We start from the raw sequence: 21,825 nt of genomic DNA, 5'->3' as shown, positions 1-21,825 counted from the left end.
TTACCGAGAGACCGAATTTTCCGAATTCGCGATATGTTTTTCCTGATTTTCTCAGTGTAGTTTGGATGTGGATCATGCGAGTAGTGGGAAACGATGTAGCTTATAGAGCACTGGGAAATATCCTAGGAGCGTATGACTACGGAGAGCCGCAATCATTCTCAGATCCACTAATTATTTTTATTATTCCCAGGGCCGAACTTAATTATGTTTGGTTGCGGAGTGCATTTTCAGTCAGGTGTTTTAATGCTACAATTTCTGCTTTTTATTTGCGCTTTTTTACATCTAATTATGATTATTTTACTGGGACGGGGTTTATGTTGAAAATAATTAATACCCGGAGCTTTTCGTTGGCATATCTAAGGTATTTTTACTACTGAACAGAGACCTGCTTCCGTTAACATCTCTGTGGATATTCGATCTTGCTGGAAACACTCAAATGATGAACACGTGCTTCGAAAAATATCACCGAATATGATGAAGTCTTGACAGATGTTGATTCAGTTATTTTGCCTCACTTTAGATACTATTGTGTTTGGGTTTTCTCCGATTTATTGATGTATGCTTAATTGGTATAGATTTGTGAAATTTTGACAATTTCTAAGAAATCTCAGACCTTGTTACGACTTGGGATTTCTTCTTTTTAGGAAACAGGATACCAGCACTATTGGTGTCACAGGTCAGGTTAAGAAGTTTGATGGTGGCCCAGTATCAGGTTGAAGCATTTCTGTACCAATATTGTCTGATCCGTATTACCGCGGAGCAGATTGACTTAAAGACAAAAGTAATAGTAGTGGAGTCACATATAAAGAAGAATATTTGCCATGCTAATAAGGTCTAATACCGGCATCTTTGGGAAAAAGCAAGCGCATAGAGCAGGGATGCAAAGCATTTACATTAAAATACTTATAGCAAGGGCGGTTAAATTTGCGTCGTGAAGAATGCGTCGAGAATGGAGTTTTTAGGTTTGAGAGACGCCACGCACTCAAGGGAGAAATATGTATTCCAGGGACTGTTTCTGGGTCGGTAAGAATGTTACGTAAGGAGCATAGTTCCGATATGGTTGACTACTTTTTACTCTGTGGTTGAAGAAAACCGAATTGAATGCAGAACAAGTCGGGAAACCGGAAGCTGGACGTTTAAGATATGAAGTGTTTTGTGTCTTTCTTTTATAAAAACATTTGAGGGGACGTTTGTCCCATTGCATATATTATATGGGAATATCCACTTTCGCGTGATATTGACATTCAAAGACTTGAATTTGCACAGAAGCGGCAACTTCGATCTATTATATCTTTGTTAGTAATAGTGTGATAGTGGTAGGATCATGCTCTATATTATAGCTTACATTGCTGGAAAATTCCGTGATAGGATGAACTTAAGGGGGTTTGCAGTCAATTATTAAATATTACAGTAATATACTAGTATAAACTTTAATAGATATCGATATGAGGGGTATTTTGGAGCCTAGGTACCATATAGTGACAGCTTTTTCATTTTTTTCAGATTTTTTGGTTGATTAGTTTCTGAGAATGGGTCCATGAAAGAAATGATCATTTTCGATAATAAATGTCGAAACTACGACCTGCGACCTGATACCTAATGGTATTTAATACGGGCAATCAATGAAATATATGGTGGCAACGTCAGCACCGCAAACCAACCAACCAACAACATCAAATCGCACTGGTCAAACGGGAAGAATAAAGATAGGAGACTACAACTTTGAGACCGTTGATAATTTCTCCTATCTAGGGTCGAAAATCACAACCGATAACAGCTACGATGATGAAATCCGCGCACGGTTGTTGTCAGCCAACAGAGCCTATTTCAGCTTACACAAATTGTACCGCTCGAAACGTCTCACCATAGGGTCAAATCTCTTATTGTACAAGACAATCATCTTGACAGTCCTTATGTATTCCTCGGAAACTTAGTTCTTAGAGAATTGCGAACTCTTGGCCGCGTTCGAGAGAAGAATCATCCAAAGAATTTTTGGCCCCTTACATGAGGATGGAAGATTCCGTATATAACGATCAAACCTATGAGCGATACCATGACCGACCGATTGTGGATAAAATCCAGCTCAATAGGTTACGGTGGGCGGGTCACTTAATCCGTATGGATGAGGATGATCCAGCCCGGACAGTCCATAAGGGCAATATCTATGATAGAAAAAGAAGACGAGGCGTAGGTCGCCAGAAAGCTTTTAGGGATACCGAATTGGTGGACCTCGGCGCAAAACCTGAATAACTGTATAATATACAGGTACTTCAGGGAGTAGGTGAGGTGTTATTAACAGCACTTACGACTAATCTATCGCATCTTCATCTCATTAGGGTAGTGACTCCTTCCAGGGATTAAGCATTAATTCAAAGAATTCATTCATCCTTGTCATAAAAGCCCACTAAAAGGGATAAAAATTGCGAATTCACAGACCAAAAAAGAAGTTTGGGAGAACAGGTCTGTGAAACTGAAAAATTCAGGGATCAGTCTTACCGGGCGCGGAAGTTTTATTAATAAGTCAGCAGAATGAAGCCTTATACCCCTCGATGCTCCTCCTGCCGAGACAAAGCCAGAAATCTAATTTACGACCGAATGGGAATTTTGGAGTGATGGGTTGAGAATTTTAATGAACTGCTCAACAACCAGGATATCGGCAAGTTGGATGTCCCGTCAACGGAAGACGACGGACAAATACTGCCACCACCAAGTATAGAAAAAACAGTTAGTGCAATTCACCGACTTAAAAATCGCCAGGAGCCGATGGAATTACACCCGAATTGGTTAAATATGGAGGTACCAATTACACTAAATGGTTAATCAACTTATGCTCACGGTATGGGATAAAAAATTGAAGCCTGATGACTGGCAAAGAGACATCCTCCATTCCAAACATAAAAAGGAAATATTTCGCATTGCAGCAATTATAGAATTGACACGTTGCTGAGTACCATCTATAAGATATTCTGCGCTATTCTGTTAGGTCGGATAGCTCCATACTCCTGGAATTTCATTGGCTCATACCAAAGAGGCTTCACTCTAAACAAATCAACAACAGAGAAGATTTCGTCTGTGCGGCAAGCGATGGAAAAAATGGTGAATGATTTCGGTATGTCGACGAAATTGATAAAACTTCAATGACCGGCAATGGAGAAAGATAAAGTTGTTCCCGAAATGCTGGTGTATGCAAAATAAAAGCTAATCGCCCAACGATGCAAACAGTATTGGCAATTGCCCCAGAACGATGCCGTAAGTAATTACGCCAGAGAGTGAGCAAATGTTGTGGTTTGCATGGAGAGTTAGACCGAAATCCCAACAAAACTTGTCCTCCCTTTATGTCAATAATAGGGAGAGTGACAGCAATTTGTATATTTCGATAGAGTTGCTCCAACCTTGTAATGGCACTGAGCTCAATATCTTATGAAGATATGTTAATTTTACAGTTAGAAATCCGCCCCCCCCTCTACTTTATTAAAGTCGTTTTTTTAGTAGGGTGTGTGAATGTGTTTACTCACTGAGTGTTGGATCCTCGAAACGGTAAACCGTCGAACTATCAATTAAAAATTTTCCCGTTATCAGAGAACTAGGCTGGAACCATCTTAGGGAGCCTTTAAGACAGGGAATCCGTTGAGGGGGAGGAGAAAGTTAAGTTGGAAGAACCCTTTGCCAAAGGGACTAGTCTACCGATCAAACTCAATCTTCTTCTGTGGAAGAAGAACTCAAAAGCAATGCGCAGAATCCCTCTGAAGACAGCTATCCCGTGTCTTCATAAAACTGCCTATGGCTTCCATCTCATTGTGAGCAAGAAAAAGAAGTGAACTAAGCATCTCCCTCCGCTCTAGGATTGATCCCTGTCCTATTCCCGATGTGATCTCCATTCTCCTCTGGGACTTCAGCGTCTCAAAAAGCAGAGAGTGGCCACTTAAATAGTCCCTCAATAACTGCAAGAGCTAGCTCGAAACATGGAAAGAACTTTCTAGTGCGACTAGCAAATCAGCAAATATTACGGAATTGAAGCCATTTCTGACATCAATCCGTCCACTATCCGTCGAGATTGACATTTGCACGCCTCAGTGCAGTGAACCGCATTCACGGCATCCATCACAGCATCGCTTCTATGAGTTCACTGTTGATGAGCCCTTCGGTAATATTTCTGGCCGCCTCAAGCATACAAAGTGGTTGGTATGCAGACGGCAGGTCAGTGTTTTTTTTGCCCTTGCTACTTAGTGCGTGCTTCGACACCTTCCAGCAACAAGGAAAGGTGCCAGGAACGAGCTAAATGTGCCGATTAGTAGGACTGGCTAGTGGTGGGACACCACTTTATGTGTGTCTGCCGAGCTACCTTTGTCAGATCTTTTCTCATTTTTCATAGTGGGGGTTGTCTTTTACATCTCCTCCATGGTGAAAAGTGAGCAATCCTCTACGCCTTCCACGGTGTTATCCTCAACCCGAATGGGATGAGGGTTATCACAATCATCACTGAAGACCGGACATAGCCTCGATCACGCAGTATGTGCAATTATCCTTTTCGTTGCAAGTCTTCGCTTCGGAAACTATCTGTTCGCATCTGGTAATGCTGGCTTCTGTCAGCTCCCCGGCAGATTGTCGATGTGTGTCAATATTCTAAACACTTGCAGCACCTGGTGGGGGTTAACGCAGTTGAGAAGTTATTTGTTGTATTATTCGGCAACTTCGCAGAGGTGATACGTATCCGGGTATTGGATGCCTCGGCGCTTGATCTATGCTTATATGTACTTCGGTCTTATGAGTGTAAATAGCACATAGGCTCCAGGGTTGGATCCCCTTAGTCGTTTCACGGAATGTAATTTTGGCGCTTGTCCTTGAATCTCGATGGAATTTATGGAAGATCTCGCCGAGGGCTTTTGTAAATGTGTTGCCTTGTCAGTCTCGCAAAGAACCAATGGTGTTGGATGGTGTGGAAACGTTTGGTTGTCCAAGGGAATACGTTTAATTCCATTTTTACGTGCTTGTCGAGGCGGAATAAATGGCCTAGGCTCTTTGTCTGACGTCTCGCAGAGTAAGTAGGCGTTTAAGCCGAAGATAGGCAACTTCTTGAATTTGTATTTGGAGTTTGTCCTCAGGTTTTCTAGCTCTGCGTAGTCCTTTTGCGCTTCGGCGATAACCGAATGTGGCGGGGACTGTTACCTCCGAGATTCGTGATAAAGCGTCTGTCATGATGTTGTCTTTTGCAGACAACTGTTGGATGTCGTAAGTAAACTGACTTATGAAGTTGGCGAGGAGACGCTTTGTTACGCTTTTGTTTAAGCACAAACGTAATGGGTTTGTGGTCCGTAGACGGCCTACCTCAAGGGAGAAATAGAAGTATTTAATGGCGAGTAGCTCGCAATCGTGGGCATTGTAATTGTATTTAGCTGGGTTTATTTGCTTAGAAAAGAAGCTCAACTGTTGCCAGGTTTGGTGAAGAGTGGCGCCTACCGTTGTATCTGAGGTGACGAACACAGCTAGGGGTGCATCTGAGTCTTTTGTTTTAGGCTCAGAAAAGTAAGCTTTGAGGATTGCTTGGTGATGAGCGGCCTTGGGTAGGAAACGACGACAGGAGTTTACCATGCCCAACAACCTTCGCAGATCCATCACCGTGGTTGGCATGGCAAAGTTTTTGATCGCTTCAACTTTGGGTCTGGTTGAATTCCGTCAGGAGTAATCATGTGGCCGAGAAATTTCAAATGCGTTTGTAGGAATTTGCACTTTTCAACGTTTAGAACGAGCCCGGCCTCAAGGGAACGTTGAAAAATGCACTCAAGATTGTCCAAATGCTCAGATTCAGAAGAAGAACCATGTAGACGAAACAGAAGTTTAAGTTTTGTAGGACAGAGTAGATGAATCTTTGGAATGTCTGCATTAGCCAAATGTTATCCTAGTGAACTTGAAGAGTCTGAAAGGTGTACAAATAGCCGTTTTCGGTACGTCTTTGGGAGCTACTGGGACTTGATGATAAGCCTTGGCCAGATCTAAGGTCGTGAAAACACGTTGATGTCTGTCGGGAAATGTCTGAGCATTCAGATGCCTGTAATCTCCGTAAGACCTCCATTCGCCGTTTGACTTAAAGATGACCAACATTGGACGGTCTACTAATACCCTGTTTCATGAGCTCATCAAACACTTTCTTTGCAACAGCTAGCTGCTGGGGTAATAGGGGATTCACCTTTGGGGAGCTGGTAGTGTTGAAGTGGTGCTGCACATTGTGCTTAATCGGCTGGGAGAAACTCCCTTTAGTAGTGATGTTGCTTAATTTCGGAGGTGTGCACGAATGAAATAGTCGGCAATGTCCTCGAAGACAATGGAAAGAGTATTGTTTGCGCAGGTGTTTTTTTTCTGACGACTTTAATGAGGTTGCGGGGTATATCAATTCTCTATTTTGCAGGTCCACTAGTAGCCCACGGGGACACAGGAAGTCTGCGTCCAAAGTGGGGTTGCTAATGTCGAATCGCCACGTTCGGCGCAATCCGAGACTCATGTTCCCATGCTTATAGTCATAAGTGCGAACCGGAGGGAAGTTCTCGACAGCTAGTCGCAAGTTTCGCGGTATTAGCATGTTTGGACGGGGAACGGAGAGAACCGAAGTCTGCTCAGAGGGCTGGAAATTGCAACGCGACGCGGTATTGTGCTTCGAGTAGCATTCTTCCTCTGTCTCGTTAGGTGTCTCAGCCTTTATACTTCCTTCATTGGATGCCTCGGTGAACTACGCATTACTGTCTGCTTGTAAGTCGTCTCTCTGTCTATTGCACTTATTGGCACTAAATTGGGTGGACAGTGTTGACTGGTATTCTTGGTAACGTTAGTTAATAGATATTTACTGCAAAATCTGAACTGATTTTTTATAATTTGCAAATTGTTGCCTGCAAAGTTTGCCTAGAGAAAGTTTTGAAAATGCAAAATGCAAAATTAACATTTCTTCTCATTGAGAATTTCGGTATAAATTTTGAAATCTTGATCGAAATTGCTAAAATTAGAAATATTGAGACCTTCTGAGTAATAGTTGGATTAAATTGATAATAAACGTGATGATATATAGTGAGTTTCAATATACACTTCTCTCCTGAAAGTCTTAGGCCAGGCGATATTCACAAGATATTTTTTAAAATTTATTTATAAAATATTCTATAGTATAGTGATAATCTGCTGTTTACTCATCGGAGAGCACACGCGTCACTTTATGACTTTCTGCAGAATATTTACATATTTTTCAAAATTTTTCGATAAAATCACATTTTAAAGACTCGTCGTATGCTGAAGTATTTTCGGCATCTTTTTCTACACTTTATTTTTTATTTCATTCTAGTATATTGTGTGAAAAATATGTGCGAAGGTGGGCTGGAAAGAATTGAATTTTTTAAGTAGGTTTACTGTGGACACACATGTATTCTGTTTGATCGCATGTGCGCTTTATTTTCGAAGCTCCTTCAGGGTATTTAGTTTCAATAATCCTTTCACTTTGTTATTGTGATTGGTATCAGGCTGGAACACCAGTTGAGTAATCTGATGCAGTATTTGATGATGATTACCTCCGTCTAGTATTCCCGAAATGATTGCCAGCGCAACATTCTATCACAATCTCTTGATCGCAACTCGTAATCACGCTTACGAAGTATCTGAATCTGAAGCAGCATCATCTATCTAGCGATCTGTCTATTGAATGTATTGAGCGTTTCGTAGATGTTAGTTGGCAAAGGCTGTCTTTATTTCAAAATAAGACGCGATATGCACCCTTTGGACTGATTGGTATTTGGTGTTCGGTATTCTGTTGTTATCCACCTTGAACTATGCTGATCCTGTTTGGTCTGCACTATTGATGTGTATATCGCGACAGACATGCCACAAGATCAGGAGGAAGCCGCGTAGTTTGCAAATCGTGTCTGATCAATTTATCCGCCAGTTTTCTGGTTGGTATACAAACAATCGATGGCGTCATGCTTATAATCAATCGTAAAATTTCAGCATTTTCACCCAAGGTATGTATTGTATATTCGATATAAATTCTAGTTTAATTTTTGCGGGGGGTCAACGGACGGACTTTGTTTTATTTCTTTCATACGTGAATTATGGAATGAAAATTTCTTCGAATTTTCCCGTTGGATATATTGCACTCAGGAGAAATTAAGTTAGTTATATTTAGAAAAAATGGAGCTCGGTGACCAATTTTCATTTTGAAAAATCTAATTTGTTTGCGCGAGAATAAGTTGTGACTGCAGGATTGGAAAAGATTAAAATTTGACGATTGCAGTCGTAGTTCGATAGTAGAACTGGACATCTTTAATTTCTTGTGTTTTCCAAAGAATAATTGAGTTTTAAGTTTGGTCTATGCGCTCGGTTTTTGTCATTATTACGAAGTGTCAACAGAAGTTAATTCAAGAGCGACTTTGTGCAATTGTATTCCAGAAATACCTTCAAGGTACCCTCATATCATATGTTTCTTCGAAATATCGTCTTAATACGCCAATCAAACTTCAAAGTGAAAGATTTTGAGAAGGGGCTTCTCTCGGGTTATAAGGAAGCAAATGCGATTCCGTAAAGCCAGATCAATCATTGATGCCATCAAAATGGTTACTGGCTTGGCGAAGATGCAATTCACGGAAAGGGTTGTACTAGTAAAAATTTCGTGGCGGTGGCCCTGGACGTGAGGAATGCATTTAATTCGACTAATTGAAACCTAATACGTGAATTTCTGGTGAAGATTGGTATTCCTGTCTATCTCGCAGCTATTGTAAACAGCTATTTACAAGAACGGAGGCTCTGGTATGACACCGAAGATGGACCCCAGGAGTACGTGGTCTCCGTGGGTATCACATAGGGCTCCATGCTGGATCAAGTGCTGTTGAACATCATGTACAACGATGCTCTTAATTTTTTGATTCCGGAGGAATCCAATGCTGGTTGTAGTCACAGACGATCTCGAAGTAGCTGAGTTATACTCATGCAAAACGATCGGGGCTATTAGAGGTTTGCTAGAGAGTTCTGGTCTTACGCTTGCGAAGGAAAAAACGGATCGGTTTTTATCACCAAGCGCCATAAAAAAAATTATGCTCGCGTTCAAATTGGGAATCAAATCACTTTTAAGCCTGATATCAAATACTAGGGAGTGATGATAGACGCGAAGCCCAGTTATAATCAACACGTGCATTTCGCTTGTGCCAAGCATCTACCGCAAGCGTGGCCCTGGCAAGGATGATGCCGAACGTGGGAGGGCCACGGTATGCTTCCAGGTTGCTTATAGCTGGGGTAGTGCTAGCTGCGCTATGTAGCTCCAATTTGAGGCAAAGCATTGTAGGTCACATTTAACGTTAGCAAACTGCGTGCAGTGTACAGAAGAGAGTTTTCCCCAAGAATGGTAATTTATCAGAGGGATAATTTAAAATCCTCCGGGAGTGCCTGTGGTTTTCGCGATGGGTTTCTGCATTTGGAGTGTACTGATGAGGCTGCTTTAAAGTGGCCCCCGTAGGTAATCCCGCAACTGACTTAATGCCAGTTTGGGTAATCGGATCACAAACATCGCAAACAAATGACGGTGTTAAATGGGAAATATACGAATGTTCTGCGTAAGGAGATGAATCCTTTCATGGAACTGGAATCAAATACGAGGGAATTAAAGTACAGAAACCGTTTGAACTCGTATCGCTAAATTCAATACGGTGAAACTACTCTGGTTACTGTGGTGTAGAAGAGAATGCAATCTCTCCATGCTGGGACCGGAACCAGCAATTGGAGTATCAGTGGCATTGGCTAATTGCTGCTAGACACATCAAACTTTTTCTGTCAGAACGTAACATGCATATCGCAAAGTTTATCGTGAAGAAAAACAGGAAGGCTTGCAGAAGTATTGACGACATTCTGACAGGCCATCATTCACTAGCTGGACATATGTCCAGGATAGCAATGGTACAGGACGATAGGTGACCCTCCTGTAATGAGGAAGGGAATCCACGGATCATTATCTATGTGACGCCTATGTGTTCCAGTTGCAACGGGGAGCATCATATCCACTAATGGAAGTCCGGGATATTTCGTTAGATGGAGGAGACGAGAACAAGGGGCCACCACGGTCTGAGTGCTCATAGGGTATACCTTCTGCCCTATCACAAATACACACACACAAACATTCACAGAACTGGCTTGTGAGCATAAACCTTCGATCTTCTTTGGACACGGATATGGAAGACATGAGAAAGGGGAAACTTACGGTGCAGGAGCTCGGAATCCCAGTATCGGCGGGTTTTGGGACAAGCAGGCTCCCGATCATCGATATCCCTCCATCTTGGTGGTGGACAACTTGGCCACCGTGGCATCCAATGCTACAAGTGTTCTAGATTTGGAAAAAGAGGTGTTCAAGCGAAGTACCACTCTACTGACAGTACCAGTAACAAAATCGAAGAAAGATTAGTTGAAAGCAGATCGCTGGGCGACAAAAACGGTAACAACACCGACCACACACATTCAAGAGGAGCGACAAGGGGAAATACTCCAGAACCAGGAAAAGGATCATCATCATTCATCAGTACTACTACTTCGTAGCCCTGTACTGATGAAGGGGTAAGTTGCTTCCGAAATATATATACACACTATAAAATAAAATTGTAGTTTGGAGTAGTAGTTGTACTAATTGTAATTGGAATTGTAAATTGTAATTGTAGTAATCCGGTTAGGATTCATGGAGAGCAGAGTCCTGATCCAGGGGAATTATCCTTGACACAGCTTCGTGTAAAAATAATTGAACTGTTATAGTTCATCAAGGGCAAGCACAACGGGCACCAAGCCATAAAAATATGGTGAAGCTATTAGAGTGCTCTACAACAAATTGCAGCAGGAGAAACGAAATTCCAAGGACATGTCAAAATCTGCTGCCCCAACGGTGTAACAGACGACCCAAGTGACATCTAATCGTATTGTAATAAACCTGCCACCAAACAAGAGAGTGCGGAAAAAAGATCTGAATCCTCTGGGAAATTAGCAGGCGCCTAAGAGAAAAAAGGCCATACAAATAGTTCCGAAAAACGGAATTAAAAGCATCGAGGAGAGAAAACAGAACCTTCAAGTGCGAGCTCCAGCAATCGGATCGGAAAATCTAAGGGGAATCAAAAAGGTATATGGACCAAGGAAATTAATAAAAAGGCGGAGAAAAAAGCAAAAGTGCGAATTCACCCAGAAACAATTTTAATCTCCAACAAGGAAAATTTGAATGTCACAGTGCGGACCCAAAATCAGGCGGTTTATGTACAGTCTAAGGATCTCGATGAAGTGACATCCAAAGGAGAAATTCGCACTGGCTTAATGGAACAGTTCAAGTTGGAGAAAGTTGCTGAGGAGTCCATTATGAGTTTGTTCAAAGTCTAAGGCGATACTCAAACGGCCACATTGCGATTACCAGTGGACGCAGCGCAAAAGTTATTGGCGGCCGGGAAGATTTGAATCGGATGGGTTGTTTGCCGTCTGAGAGAGATTTTTCTAAAGAGGTGCTTCAAGTGCCTCGCTTTTGGTCATTTCGCGAAGGCATGCACCAGCGGCATTGATCGGTGCCATCGATGCAGAAGGTGTGGGGAGAAAAGCCATATTGCCAAAGAGTGCAATGTGGACCTCAAGTGCTTATTTTGCGAAGGAAGGGAGGGACGGGATTACCGGCATATTGCCGGAAGTGCTAAATGCTCGAAATTTAGGAAGGTGCTAGCTTCAATGAAAAAATCATTGCAGGGTAGCTCAGGATTTACTCGAACAGACCACCTACTAATCCGAAGTGGAAGTTACCATCATTAGCAAACCCTATAGAAACCGTCACGGTGGCGTATGGGCTACAGATTCGACTGGTGGAGCGGCGATATGGGCATGCGGTCGACAAGCCATACAATGTACTGGGAGTCAGACAGCCAGCGGTTTCGTATAGACGAAAATAAACGGGGTATATGTGTACAGCTGTTACGCCCCACCAAGTCTGACACTTCCAAATTCGAGGAAATGCTTGACATCCTTGTTCTCGATGCAAGGGATCGTATTCCAAAGGTGATTGCTGATGACTTCAATGCTTGGGCCCGTGATTGGGGTAGCAAAGGGAGAAATGCAAGGGGTCGCAGTCTATTAGACGCTTTGCACAGTTGGATTTGATTCTGACCGACGAAAGTTATGTAAACACCTTTCAGAAAGGGGAGTCTGCCTCAACCGTAGACCTAACTTTTGTTAGCCCTGAACTGGTAAGTGGTATGTCCTGGGGTGTTAACAAGGACTACACCCACAGCGATCACCAGGCAATCTTCTTTGCCCTATGGGTGGAGTCACCGGGCAGAAGACCATCATGCATGCCCGAAATCGAGAAAGATATCAGGCTGCAAAGCTCTGAATGAGCAGACCTTCATAGAAGTGTGGCTAGAACAACCTGATAAAGCAGGCGCCTCTACGAAAAGAGCGTTTGATGCTGCCCAATGCATCACCAAAGCGTGTGACGCGTCCATGCGTAGGAGGTCCTCATTCCCTAGTAGAAGACCAAACTACTGGTCGAATGGGGACCTGTCACCGAGTCACAAGAGCGCTAATAATCAGAGGGCGGTAGAAGTCCGAAAACCCTCAAGCTTGCCTTTCAATGGAGCAAGAAGGAGTGCTTAATGGTGCTCTGTTCGGAAGCGAACGTAAACCCGTGGGGGACCGCCTATAGAATCGTGATCGGGCGATTGAGAGGCCGTTCATCTCCGTAGATCACGTGCCCTTCACTTTTGTTTGGTAATACCGCCAGCCCCCAGTGACGAGCTGCTGGAGATCTGCGCTAGAATAGGAGATAACAAAGCTCCGAGTCTGGATGGCGTGCCGAATAGGGCCCTTAAGCTGCCGTGAAATCCAGCCCGGACAATTCACTGGGTTGTTGCTGCTGAGGCTGGTAAACCTCCAAGTGACCCAACCTCCTACAAACCTATTTGTCTTTTGGACATTGTAGGGAAAATGCTAGAGCGAGTAATCTATAATAGATTACTCCTGTTTGTTGAGGGTCAGGGAGGCCTCTCAGATCAACAGCATGGGTTCCGTAAAGCCAAATCAACCATTGATGCCATCAAAATGGCTACTGACTTGGCCGGAGATGCAATCCAAGGAAAGGTTAGTAATAGCAAATGTTGCGTGGTGGTGAATCTGGATGTGAGAAATGCATTCAATTCGGACAATTGGAACCTAATACGGGAATCTACGGCGAAGATTGGTATTCCCGTATGATCCCCGCTTATGACAAAGCATCTACGGCAAGTGTGGCTTTGGCGAGGATGACGCCGAAGGTGGGAGGGCCATGTTATGCTTCCAGGTTGCTTATAGTTAGGGTAGTGAGTTCGATCCTGCTCTATGCAGCTCCAGTTTGGGGTAAAGCATTGCAGGTCACATTTAACGCTAACAAACTGAGTGCAGTCTACAGAAGAAAAGCACTAAGGGTGTGTTCGGCATTCAGGACGAATATATACAACGCAAAGTCAATCTTTCCTTTATCTCAGAAGATGAATGCCGAAAGGAAGAGATCTCTAGATAGATGGAAAGAGCATTGGGAACGCTCGGGAAAGGGTCAGTGGACACACAGGCTCATCTCTACCATTAAGGAGTGGTTGGAGAGACGGCTCGGGTAAGATTACAATTAATCTAATTATCTAATCTCTCCACCTCCATCTCTCTTTCATAACGAAAAGCTGCAGACGGAGAAGGATGAAGGCGAGTCTCCCGCGCCTAAAAACGGGACAAATTGTACCAACTGGTCCTCCAGGTTGGGGGTTGGGTAGGGCTGACAACCCTACACGGAAAACAACTTGTTACGAAGCCACAACAGGAGCCTCGGACAGGACGGACTTTAAAACGACGGACCCGGCAACGACAACGAATTAATGATTTGCACATTTTCTCATGGAACGTGCGCTCCCTGTACAGAGATAAAGCTGATGAGCAGCTAGTCGATACCCTGTCCCAATATAGGGCTGATATAACAGCGTTATAAGAGATGCGATGGACAGGGACCGGTTTCCTGGAGAAGAGCCGCTACACTATATATTATAGCGGTCATCGAGTAAACCATGTGCTTGGAGTAGGTTTCTTTGTCAGCCAAAAAATGAAACCTGCTGTTATCGGCTTTGAAAACATAAGCGAACGGCTATGCACTCTGCGCTTGCAAGGCAAGTTTAGAAATATAAGCCTCATTAACATTCACGCCCCTACAGAGGAGACTACAGAGTCGGAGAAGGATACCTTCTACGAGGCAGTAGAGCGAACCCTCGAAGCCTATCCCAGATATGATATTAAAATCATACTTGGGGATTTTAACAGCCAAGTAGGGAAGGAGCACGTATTCAGGCGATGCGTTGGTTCCCATAGCTTACACGAAAAAAACAAATGATAACGGGCTGCGGACTATTCAATTAGCAGGGTCACACGAAACGGTTGTTGGAAGTACCTGGTTTGCGCGGAAAGCGGTCCACAAACATACGTGGGCCACTCCAGACGGGACCACTTTCAACTAAATTGACCACGTGTTGATCGAACGCCGCCAACTCTCAGCCTTGATGAATGTGAGAACATGTAGGGTGGCTAATATAGACTCGGATCACTATCTCGTTGGCATGGTGCTCCGAGCTCGAATAACAATACCACCTAGAATCCCCTCTGACAATCAGGTGAGAGTAAACACTGAAGCCATCCACAACACAACCCTCCGCGACACCTATAAGAGGGAAATGGATGCCGCAATAACCGCAGTCAACAGAGGACCTGGAGATGAAGCATCAACAAATGATCCTCACAATCACCTGAAGAACGTTATCATGGATACGGCCACAAACATACTTGGCCTCAGTTGCAAAAGGAGTCGGAAGGGCTGGTTTGACGATGAATGTAAGCTAGCAACGGAACGGAAGAATGCCGCATGCTGAGTTATGTTGCATTCTCAAAGAACGCGGGCACGCGCAGAGACTTATCACGAACTCCGTCGAGCGGAGAAGCGACCTCACAGACGGAAAAAGGAACCCTGGGAGAACCAACAAGTCTGTGAACTAGAAAAGTATAGGGAGCAACTGCACCAGGCGCGCAAGTTTTCCAAGAAGTTATCAGGATGAAGCCTTACACACCACGATGCTCATCCTGCCGAGACAAAGAGGGAAATCTGATTTCCGACAGAATGGGCATATTGGAGCGATGGGTTGAGTACTTTCATGAGCTTCTGAACAACCAGAACATCGGCGAGTTCGAGGTCCCGCCAACTGAAGACGACGGACAAATACTGCCACCACCAAGTTTAGGAGAAACAGTCCGTGCAATTCATCGGCTAAAAAATCATAAGTCACCAGGAGCCGATGTAATTACAGCCGAATTGGTTAACTATGGAGGCGACCAGTTACACCAAGTGGTTCATCAATTTGTGCTCAAGCTGTCAAGCGAATCAATGCCTGACGATTGGCAACGAGGCATTATCTGTCTCATACATAAAAAAGGAGATATCACACAGTGCAGAGATTATAGAGGTATCACGTTGCTGAGTACCATCTATAAGATATTCTCCACTATCTTGCTAGGCCCGATAGCCCCATATGCTCAGAACATCATTGGCCCATACCAAAGAGGCTTCACTCCAGGCAAATCAGCAACAGATCAGATTTTCTCTCTGCGGCAGGCGATGGAAAAACTGTTGGAATATGGACAACAGTAGCACCATCTGTTCATCGACTTTAAAGCCGCCTATGATAGTATAGCCAGGGTAAAACTGTACACGGCCATGAGAGAATTCGGTATTCCGACGAAATTAATAAGACTGACTAGGCTGACCCTGACCAATGTGCGAGGTCAGATAAAAGTAGCAGGATCACTCTCAAGACCATTCGACATCAACAACGGTCTACGATAAGGGGATGCTCTATCATGCGTCCTCTTTAACCTGGCCCTGGAGAGAGTGATCCGTGATGTTGATATAAATGCAAGAGGTACGATGCTCTTTAAGTCCATCCAACTACTGGCCTATGCTGACGATATCGACATCATGGGAAGAACCACCCGAGACGTACAAACTGCTTTCATCCAGATCGAGCAGGTGGCAATCAGCGCGAGATCTTGGACTGCACATCAATGAAGGCAAGACAAAATATATGGTGGCAACGTCAGCACCGAAGACGAATCAACCAACAACATCAAACCGCACTGGTCAAACACAAACACGAAGAAGAATAAGGATAGGAGAATACAACTTTAAGACCGTTGACAATTTCTCCTATTTAGGGTCGAAAATCACAACCGATAACAGCTACGATTATGAAACCCGCGCACGATTGTTGTCAGCCAACAGAGCCTATTTCAACTTACAAAGACTGTTCCTCTGGAAACGTCTCATCATAGGGTCAAAGCTCTTACTATACAAGACTATGATCTTGCCAGTCCTCATGTATTCCTCGGAAACTTGGGTTCTTAGCAAGAAAAATTGCGAACTCATGGCCGCGTTCGAGAGAAGAATCCTTCGATTCCATACACAATGACGAAATCTATGAGCGATACCATGACCGGTTGTGGATAAAATCCGGGCGAATAGGTTACGGTGAGCGGGTCACTTAATCCGTATGGATGATGATCCCACCCGGAAAGTCTATAAGGGCAATATCTATGGTAGAAAAAGAAGACGAGGCACACCCTGCCTAAGATGGAGCGATGGCGTAGGTGAGGACGCCAGACAGCTTTTAGGGATATCGAATTGGTGGACCTTGGCGCAAAACCGGGATGTCTGGAGTTCGTTATTAAGGCAGGCCTAGACTGGATACCGGTTGTTGCGCCGTTGATGGTGATGATCTACAAATGGGAGGAAAAAATGGCTTGCACTCCGCGCAGGAGTCAGCACACGTGTCTATTGTTTTAAATTTTCCGAGTGCTTTTTTCCAAAAAAAAAAGCAAAAACTACTTTAAATCATTCTAATATTTGGAATAAAATAACTATTCGAAAAAATTATATTTGGTTAGGTGGTCCAATATAAAATATTCAGGATCGAACTATTAGGAACCTTGCCCAGGTATATTTGTACATAGCATTCGCCGATTGGCTGATGGATACAGTTTAAGTGTTGAACTGATGAACAAATTAATACAATTAATCAGTGTAAAATAATTTTGACTGTATCCACTGATTAGAATCATTTCATTGGAAAATTCATAAGCTGCGTTGGCAACGAATTTATTTTCACATTGCTTTCGAGGCCCCTCGTTTAGGTCACGGTCGTCCCCCATGGAAGTGTCATGCCCCACATTTCGCATCACTGGTCAATGGCGGTGCACTAGATGCAACTCCAATTATAATATATTTTCAAAATTAAAAGATATCGCCAAAAACATATTGCGTAAACTCAGATACAAATCGCCTGTAATTAGCACATAACTTGAATGTGTTGCAGGAATTCATTGCGATTGAAATTTATGTAGGATATCTGCGTATTGGGAGTGCGACAGAGCAAGGGACGAGCGTACATTCAATTATTATGCTTATGCAACGAATTTTGAGACATCATTATTTTATTTCAGGTAATTTACTATTTATAAATTTTCCGCTGCACAATAAGGTAGTGTGTCGTTTAAATTTAAACGTAACTTTAAAACATTTTGGGCAAGGCATTGATGTAAAGTGCATGTGAACAGTGCAATGATTAAATGCAGAATATTTCGAGTCATACCCGGATTTATTTTTAACAACTTACTTGACTGTGAAGCGTTGTTTATTGCGTGTTTGCGAACAGAACTGACTGAGACGGGGTTGGTTTTTGACGAGCTTCTCCACTGATCACGGAAATTTTTACCGGGTTGTAACGAGCCGCACCACTTAACAATAATTGGCGACCGATTCAGAAGGCACCGAGGGGCATTCTTGAAAACGAGTACAAAAATTGTATAATAATTGCGATGCAGTCCCTTTATAATTCGTACTAGAAATGATGCTGTAAAGTCTTGAGGAGAGTGACTAGAAGATCGACTAGAAAAGCCGTTGCAATAGATTCGCCAAAAAAATCTGATCAACGCTCACACACTATGACTATACATACTGGGCAGTCCGCCAGATATTATTCAAAGATCGAGCGAGGAGATGTCCTCTTCAAAGAAATTTAGCAACAGAAAAAAAAAAAATCTAAATTTTAATATCTAATTTAATGTCATCATTGCATCGTAAGCTTGCTTCGGGGTAGTGGACCATGGCTGATTTCGATTTTGTCTAAATTGGGCTCATCTCGGTTGGTAGCTTTTCAGTTTCCGCAGGTTTTTAGCGATCTGTTTCAATGTGTGGATTTTGATGGGAGATTTTATATTGGCTTCGCAGTCGTTTTTTTCATAACTCTACATGGAAAGTCAATGGTTTCTATATATTCAGAGCGCCTAAATATAATTGAGATACCGACGTCACGAAAATGGGGCATTAACCTCTTAGAAAGTGTGTTTTTATTTAAACTAAAGCACAGAGTCCGAGCTGACATTAAAAACTAAAAACAAAGAATTTTTTTTACTCGTAAAAAACGAAATAAGAAATTTTGATTGCTTTCTCTTCATTCCGTTTTGTACTTTTTTAAATTTTCAAACATTTTCTCACCTTTCCATTGTTCAAAACTTCACGTGTTTTTAAGCCGATGTGCAGGTCCAGGCCGAAACCTGAAAAACGAACAAACGTGGGGATTTAGCAAATACCCTTCAGTATATGACACCCGAGATGAATTTTGAAATTAAAAGAAAACAAGTCGGGAAACCGGAAGCTTGACGCTTCAGGTATAAAAGGTTTTGTGTTTCCCTATGTGAGGAGCATAACCTAGTTCTCCATTGGCTTATAGCATTGACCCGAGATATTGAGATCGTTCAGTTCTGGGCAGGTTACTGCCATTGCCAGAATTGAGCGATTTAAGTATCTCGAAGGGCAGGTTACTGCCATTGTCAGAACTCAGCGATTTAAAAATCTCGATTCAACGCTATCAGCCAATGGAGAACTGCGTAATGAAATTGTTTCACGCATTAATGCAACCTGGATGAAGTGGCATTTCCCAACTGGTGTTCTTTGTGATCGACGTATCAGCGCACGTCCCAAATCTAAAATTTACTGCAATGTCGTCCGTCTGCCACTCTCTATAGTTCTGAGTGTTGGCCGACTATAAAGGACAATGAACGGCGTCTTGCGGTAATGGGGATAAAGATGTTGCATTGCACTGGTGGCGTGACACGTTTTGATTACGTCTGAAATGAGAATATCCGCGATCGATATGGGTTTGCATCGATCGTGGGAAAACTGCAAGAGAGGCGTTTTCGATGGTGTGGTAACGTAATTCACGCTAACGAGAATTCAACAACCAGCATTGATCAGAACATCGAAAGCAATGGTAAGCAACCAAAAAACCGGCCAAAACAACGGTGGCTTGATACGCTAGATGGGGATTTAAAAATCTCGCGATTACATCCTGATGACGCATTTGATAAAATAAAATGACGAAACCGATCATCACGAGCCGACTCCGCTTGTGAACTGAAAGCGATTTAAATAAATCATTTGATGGAAAGCCCTGTGTTGATAATGGTCAACCTCATACGCTTCACGCTCTGAGTTTAATATTATTAGGGAATGAAAACAATTTAACCAACATCAAATATAAACAAGTCGGGAAACCGGAAGCTGGACGCTTCAGGTACGAAAGGTTTTGTGTATTTCTTAGTACGTAGCACGTAATATATGCATATGTCCACTTTCGGGTGATATTGACATTGATAGTCTTCAATTTTCAAAGAAGCAACAATTTCGACGTATTATAAATTTGTTAGTAATAGTGCGATTTCCATCAAACTTGGTATGATCATGCTCTACACTATTGCCTACATCACTGCAGAATTTCGTGCCGCTAGGATAAATTTAAGGGGGGTCTCCAGCCAATTACAAAAAATTATAGTAATATACTATTATTAACTTTCTTTGAACAGATATCGGTATGAAAGATATTTCGGAGCTAAGGCACCATATAGTGGCAGCCTCCTGATTTTTTTCAGATTTTTCGGTTTGGTAGTTTCTGAGAATGTCCCCCTTAAAGAAATGATCACTTTCAACCCCCCGCACTCCCCACCTTTCCAACAAATGTCAAAACTAAGACAGGCTTCGAAAAGTACTAATCGAGACCTTTAATTTGATACGCCGCACGACTATATTTGATGAAAAAAAATTTTACACCCCCCTTTTGCATGTATGGGGACCCCCCCTTAAATTCAACGTAAGAGGATGTAACTCACTGTATGTGCGAGCGTTCACAGTTCCCACCTTTTAACCAAATTTGGTGTCAATCGCTATAACCGTCTCTGAGAAAAATGCGTGTGACGGACAGACAGACAGACAGACAGACTGACGGACAGACAGACAGACAGACAGACGGACAGACGGACAGACGGACAGACGGACAGACGGACAGACAGACAGACGGTAAACCGACTTTAATAAGGTTTTGTGTTTACACAAAACCTTAAAAAGGGCTAGGGAGCATTAGATTCTTCTTGAATGGAATTTTAATATTTCACTGGAATTTCAATTATTCTCGTTAATTATGACGTCAGCATCTTATTTGTATGGCTTAGGATGCTGTTAATTAGCACGAAATTGATAAGTTTGAACTGCTATAACTTTCCCACTAATAGTTGGATTTTCATGAAACCTGGCATGTGTATGCACGAGGCTGTCCTCTATGTGGGTGCAAAATTTAGTACACTTAGGATGAACTTAAGGGGAGTTTTTTAGTCTATTTCTAAAAGTTGATAATATACTATTAGTAAATTTTTTGAGCAGATACCGGAATGGGACATCTCTCGAAGAGTAGATTTCACATAAGTGTTTTACACAAAACCTTAAAAAGGGCTCCAGATAAATAGATTCTTCATAAATGTGACTTTAATATTCCACGCGAATGTCAATTATTCCGGGTAATTATGACGTCAGCATTCGATTTGCATGGCTTTGGAAGCAGTAAACTCGCGAAATTGCTAGGTTTGAACTGCTATAACTTTGGCGTTAATTGCCTGATTTCTATGAAATTTAGCACATATACACCAAATATTGTCCTCTATGCTCGTACAGAATCCGGAAGTCATAGGATGAATTTCAGGGGGGTTTTTCAGTTAATTTCTAAAAAGTAGTAATATACTATTAGTAGGTTTTTTCGAGCAGATATTGGAATGGGACATATTTTGAGGCCTAGATTTCATCTAGGCGCACCACCCTGATTTTTTTCGGATTTTTGGGTTGGGTAGTTTCCGAAAATGAATCCTGTCTCACTTCAAATGCGTACATTTTGACTCCTTACTCACGCACTTTACAATTTATGCCAAAATTAATGTCAGTTTCGGAAAGTACAAATCGAGACCTTTCATTTGACACCCTACACAACTATATCCGGTGAAAAAATTTTTTGAATCCCCCTTTTGCATGTATGGGGAGCCCCTCTTTAAACTCCACCTAAATTTATGCGTGAAATTTCATAGTTCCCATCTGTCCACCAAATTTCGTTTGGATCGGTTTAGCCGTTTTGGAGAAAAATGCGTGTGACAGACAGACAGACAGACAGACATTGAATCGATTTTAATAAGGTTTTGTTTTACACAAAACCTTAAAAAGAATGTCGAAAGTCGGAAAAAAATTATAACCTCATTCACTCAAGGGAAGGATACCAAGAAAATAAACTCAACATGGAAAAAGAGAGAAGGAGGAAACTTACGGTGCAGGGGCTCGGAACCCCAGTACCAGCGGTTTTTGGGAGGGAGTAAACCCGGCCGTCGATATCCCTCGACTGGAATGCCTCAGAGGTGGATAACTAG

General features: G+C 42.6%; 1 protein-coding gene across 1 annotated transcript in view; it reads right to left on the bottom strand.

The window, feature by feature from the left end:
- Positions 1 to 17,941, bottom strand: part of LOC119649808 (calcium-transporting ATPase sarcoplasmic/endoplasmic reticulum type) — a 111,093-nt gene extending 93,152 nt beyond the window's left edge. The window contains exon 1 of the mRNA XM_038052152.1: positions 17,703 to 17,941. The gene's annotated coding sequence lies outside the window, so the exon portion shown is untranslated. The remainder of the gene's footprint in view (positions 1 to 17,702) is intronic.
- Between the last annotated feature and the right edge of the window lie 3,884 nt (positions 17,942 to 21,825).

The sequence above is a fragment of the Hermetia illucens genome, chromosome 1 (assembly GCF_905115235.1).
Source record: "Hermetia illucens chromosome 1, iHerIll2.2.curated.20191125, whole genome shotgun sequence".
NCBI lineage: Eukaryota > Metazoa > Arthropoda > Insecta > Diptera > Stratiomyidae > Hermetia > Hermetia illucens.
The sequence above is the reverse complement of the archived record's forward strand: the minus strand, read 5'-3'. Positions and strand labels throughout refer to the sequence as shown.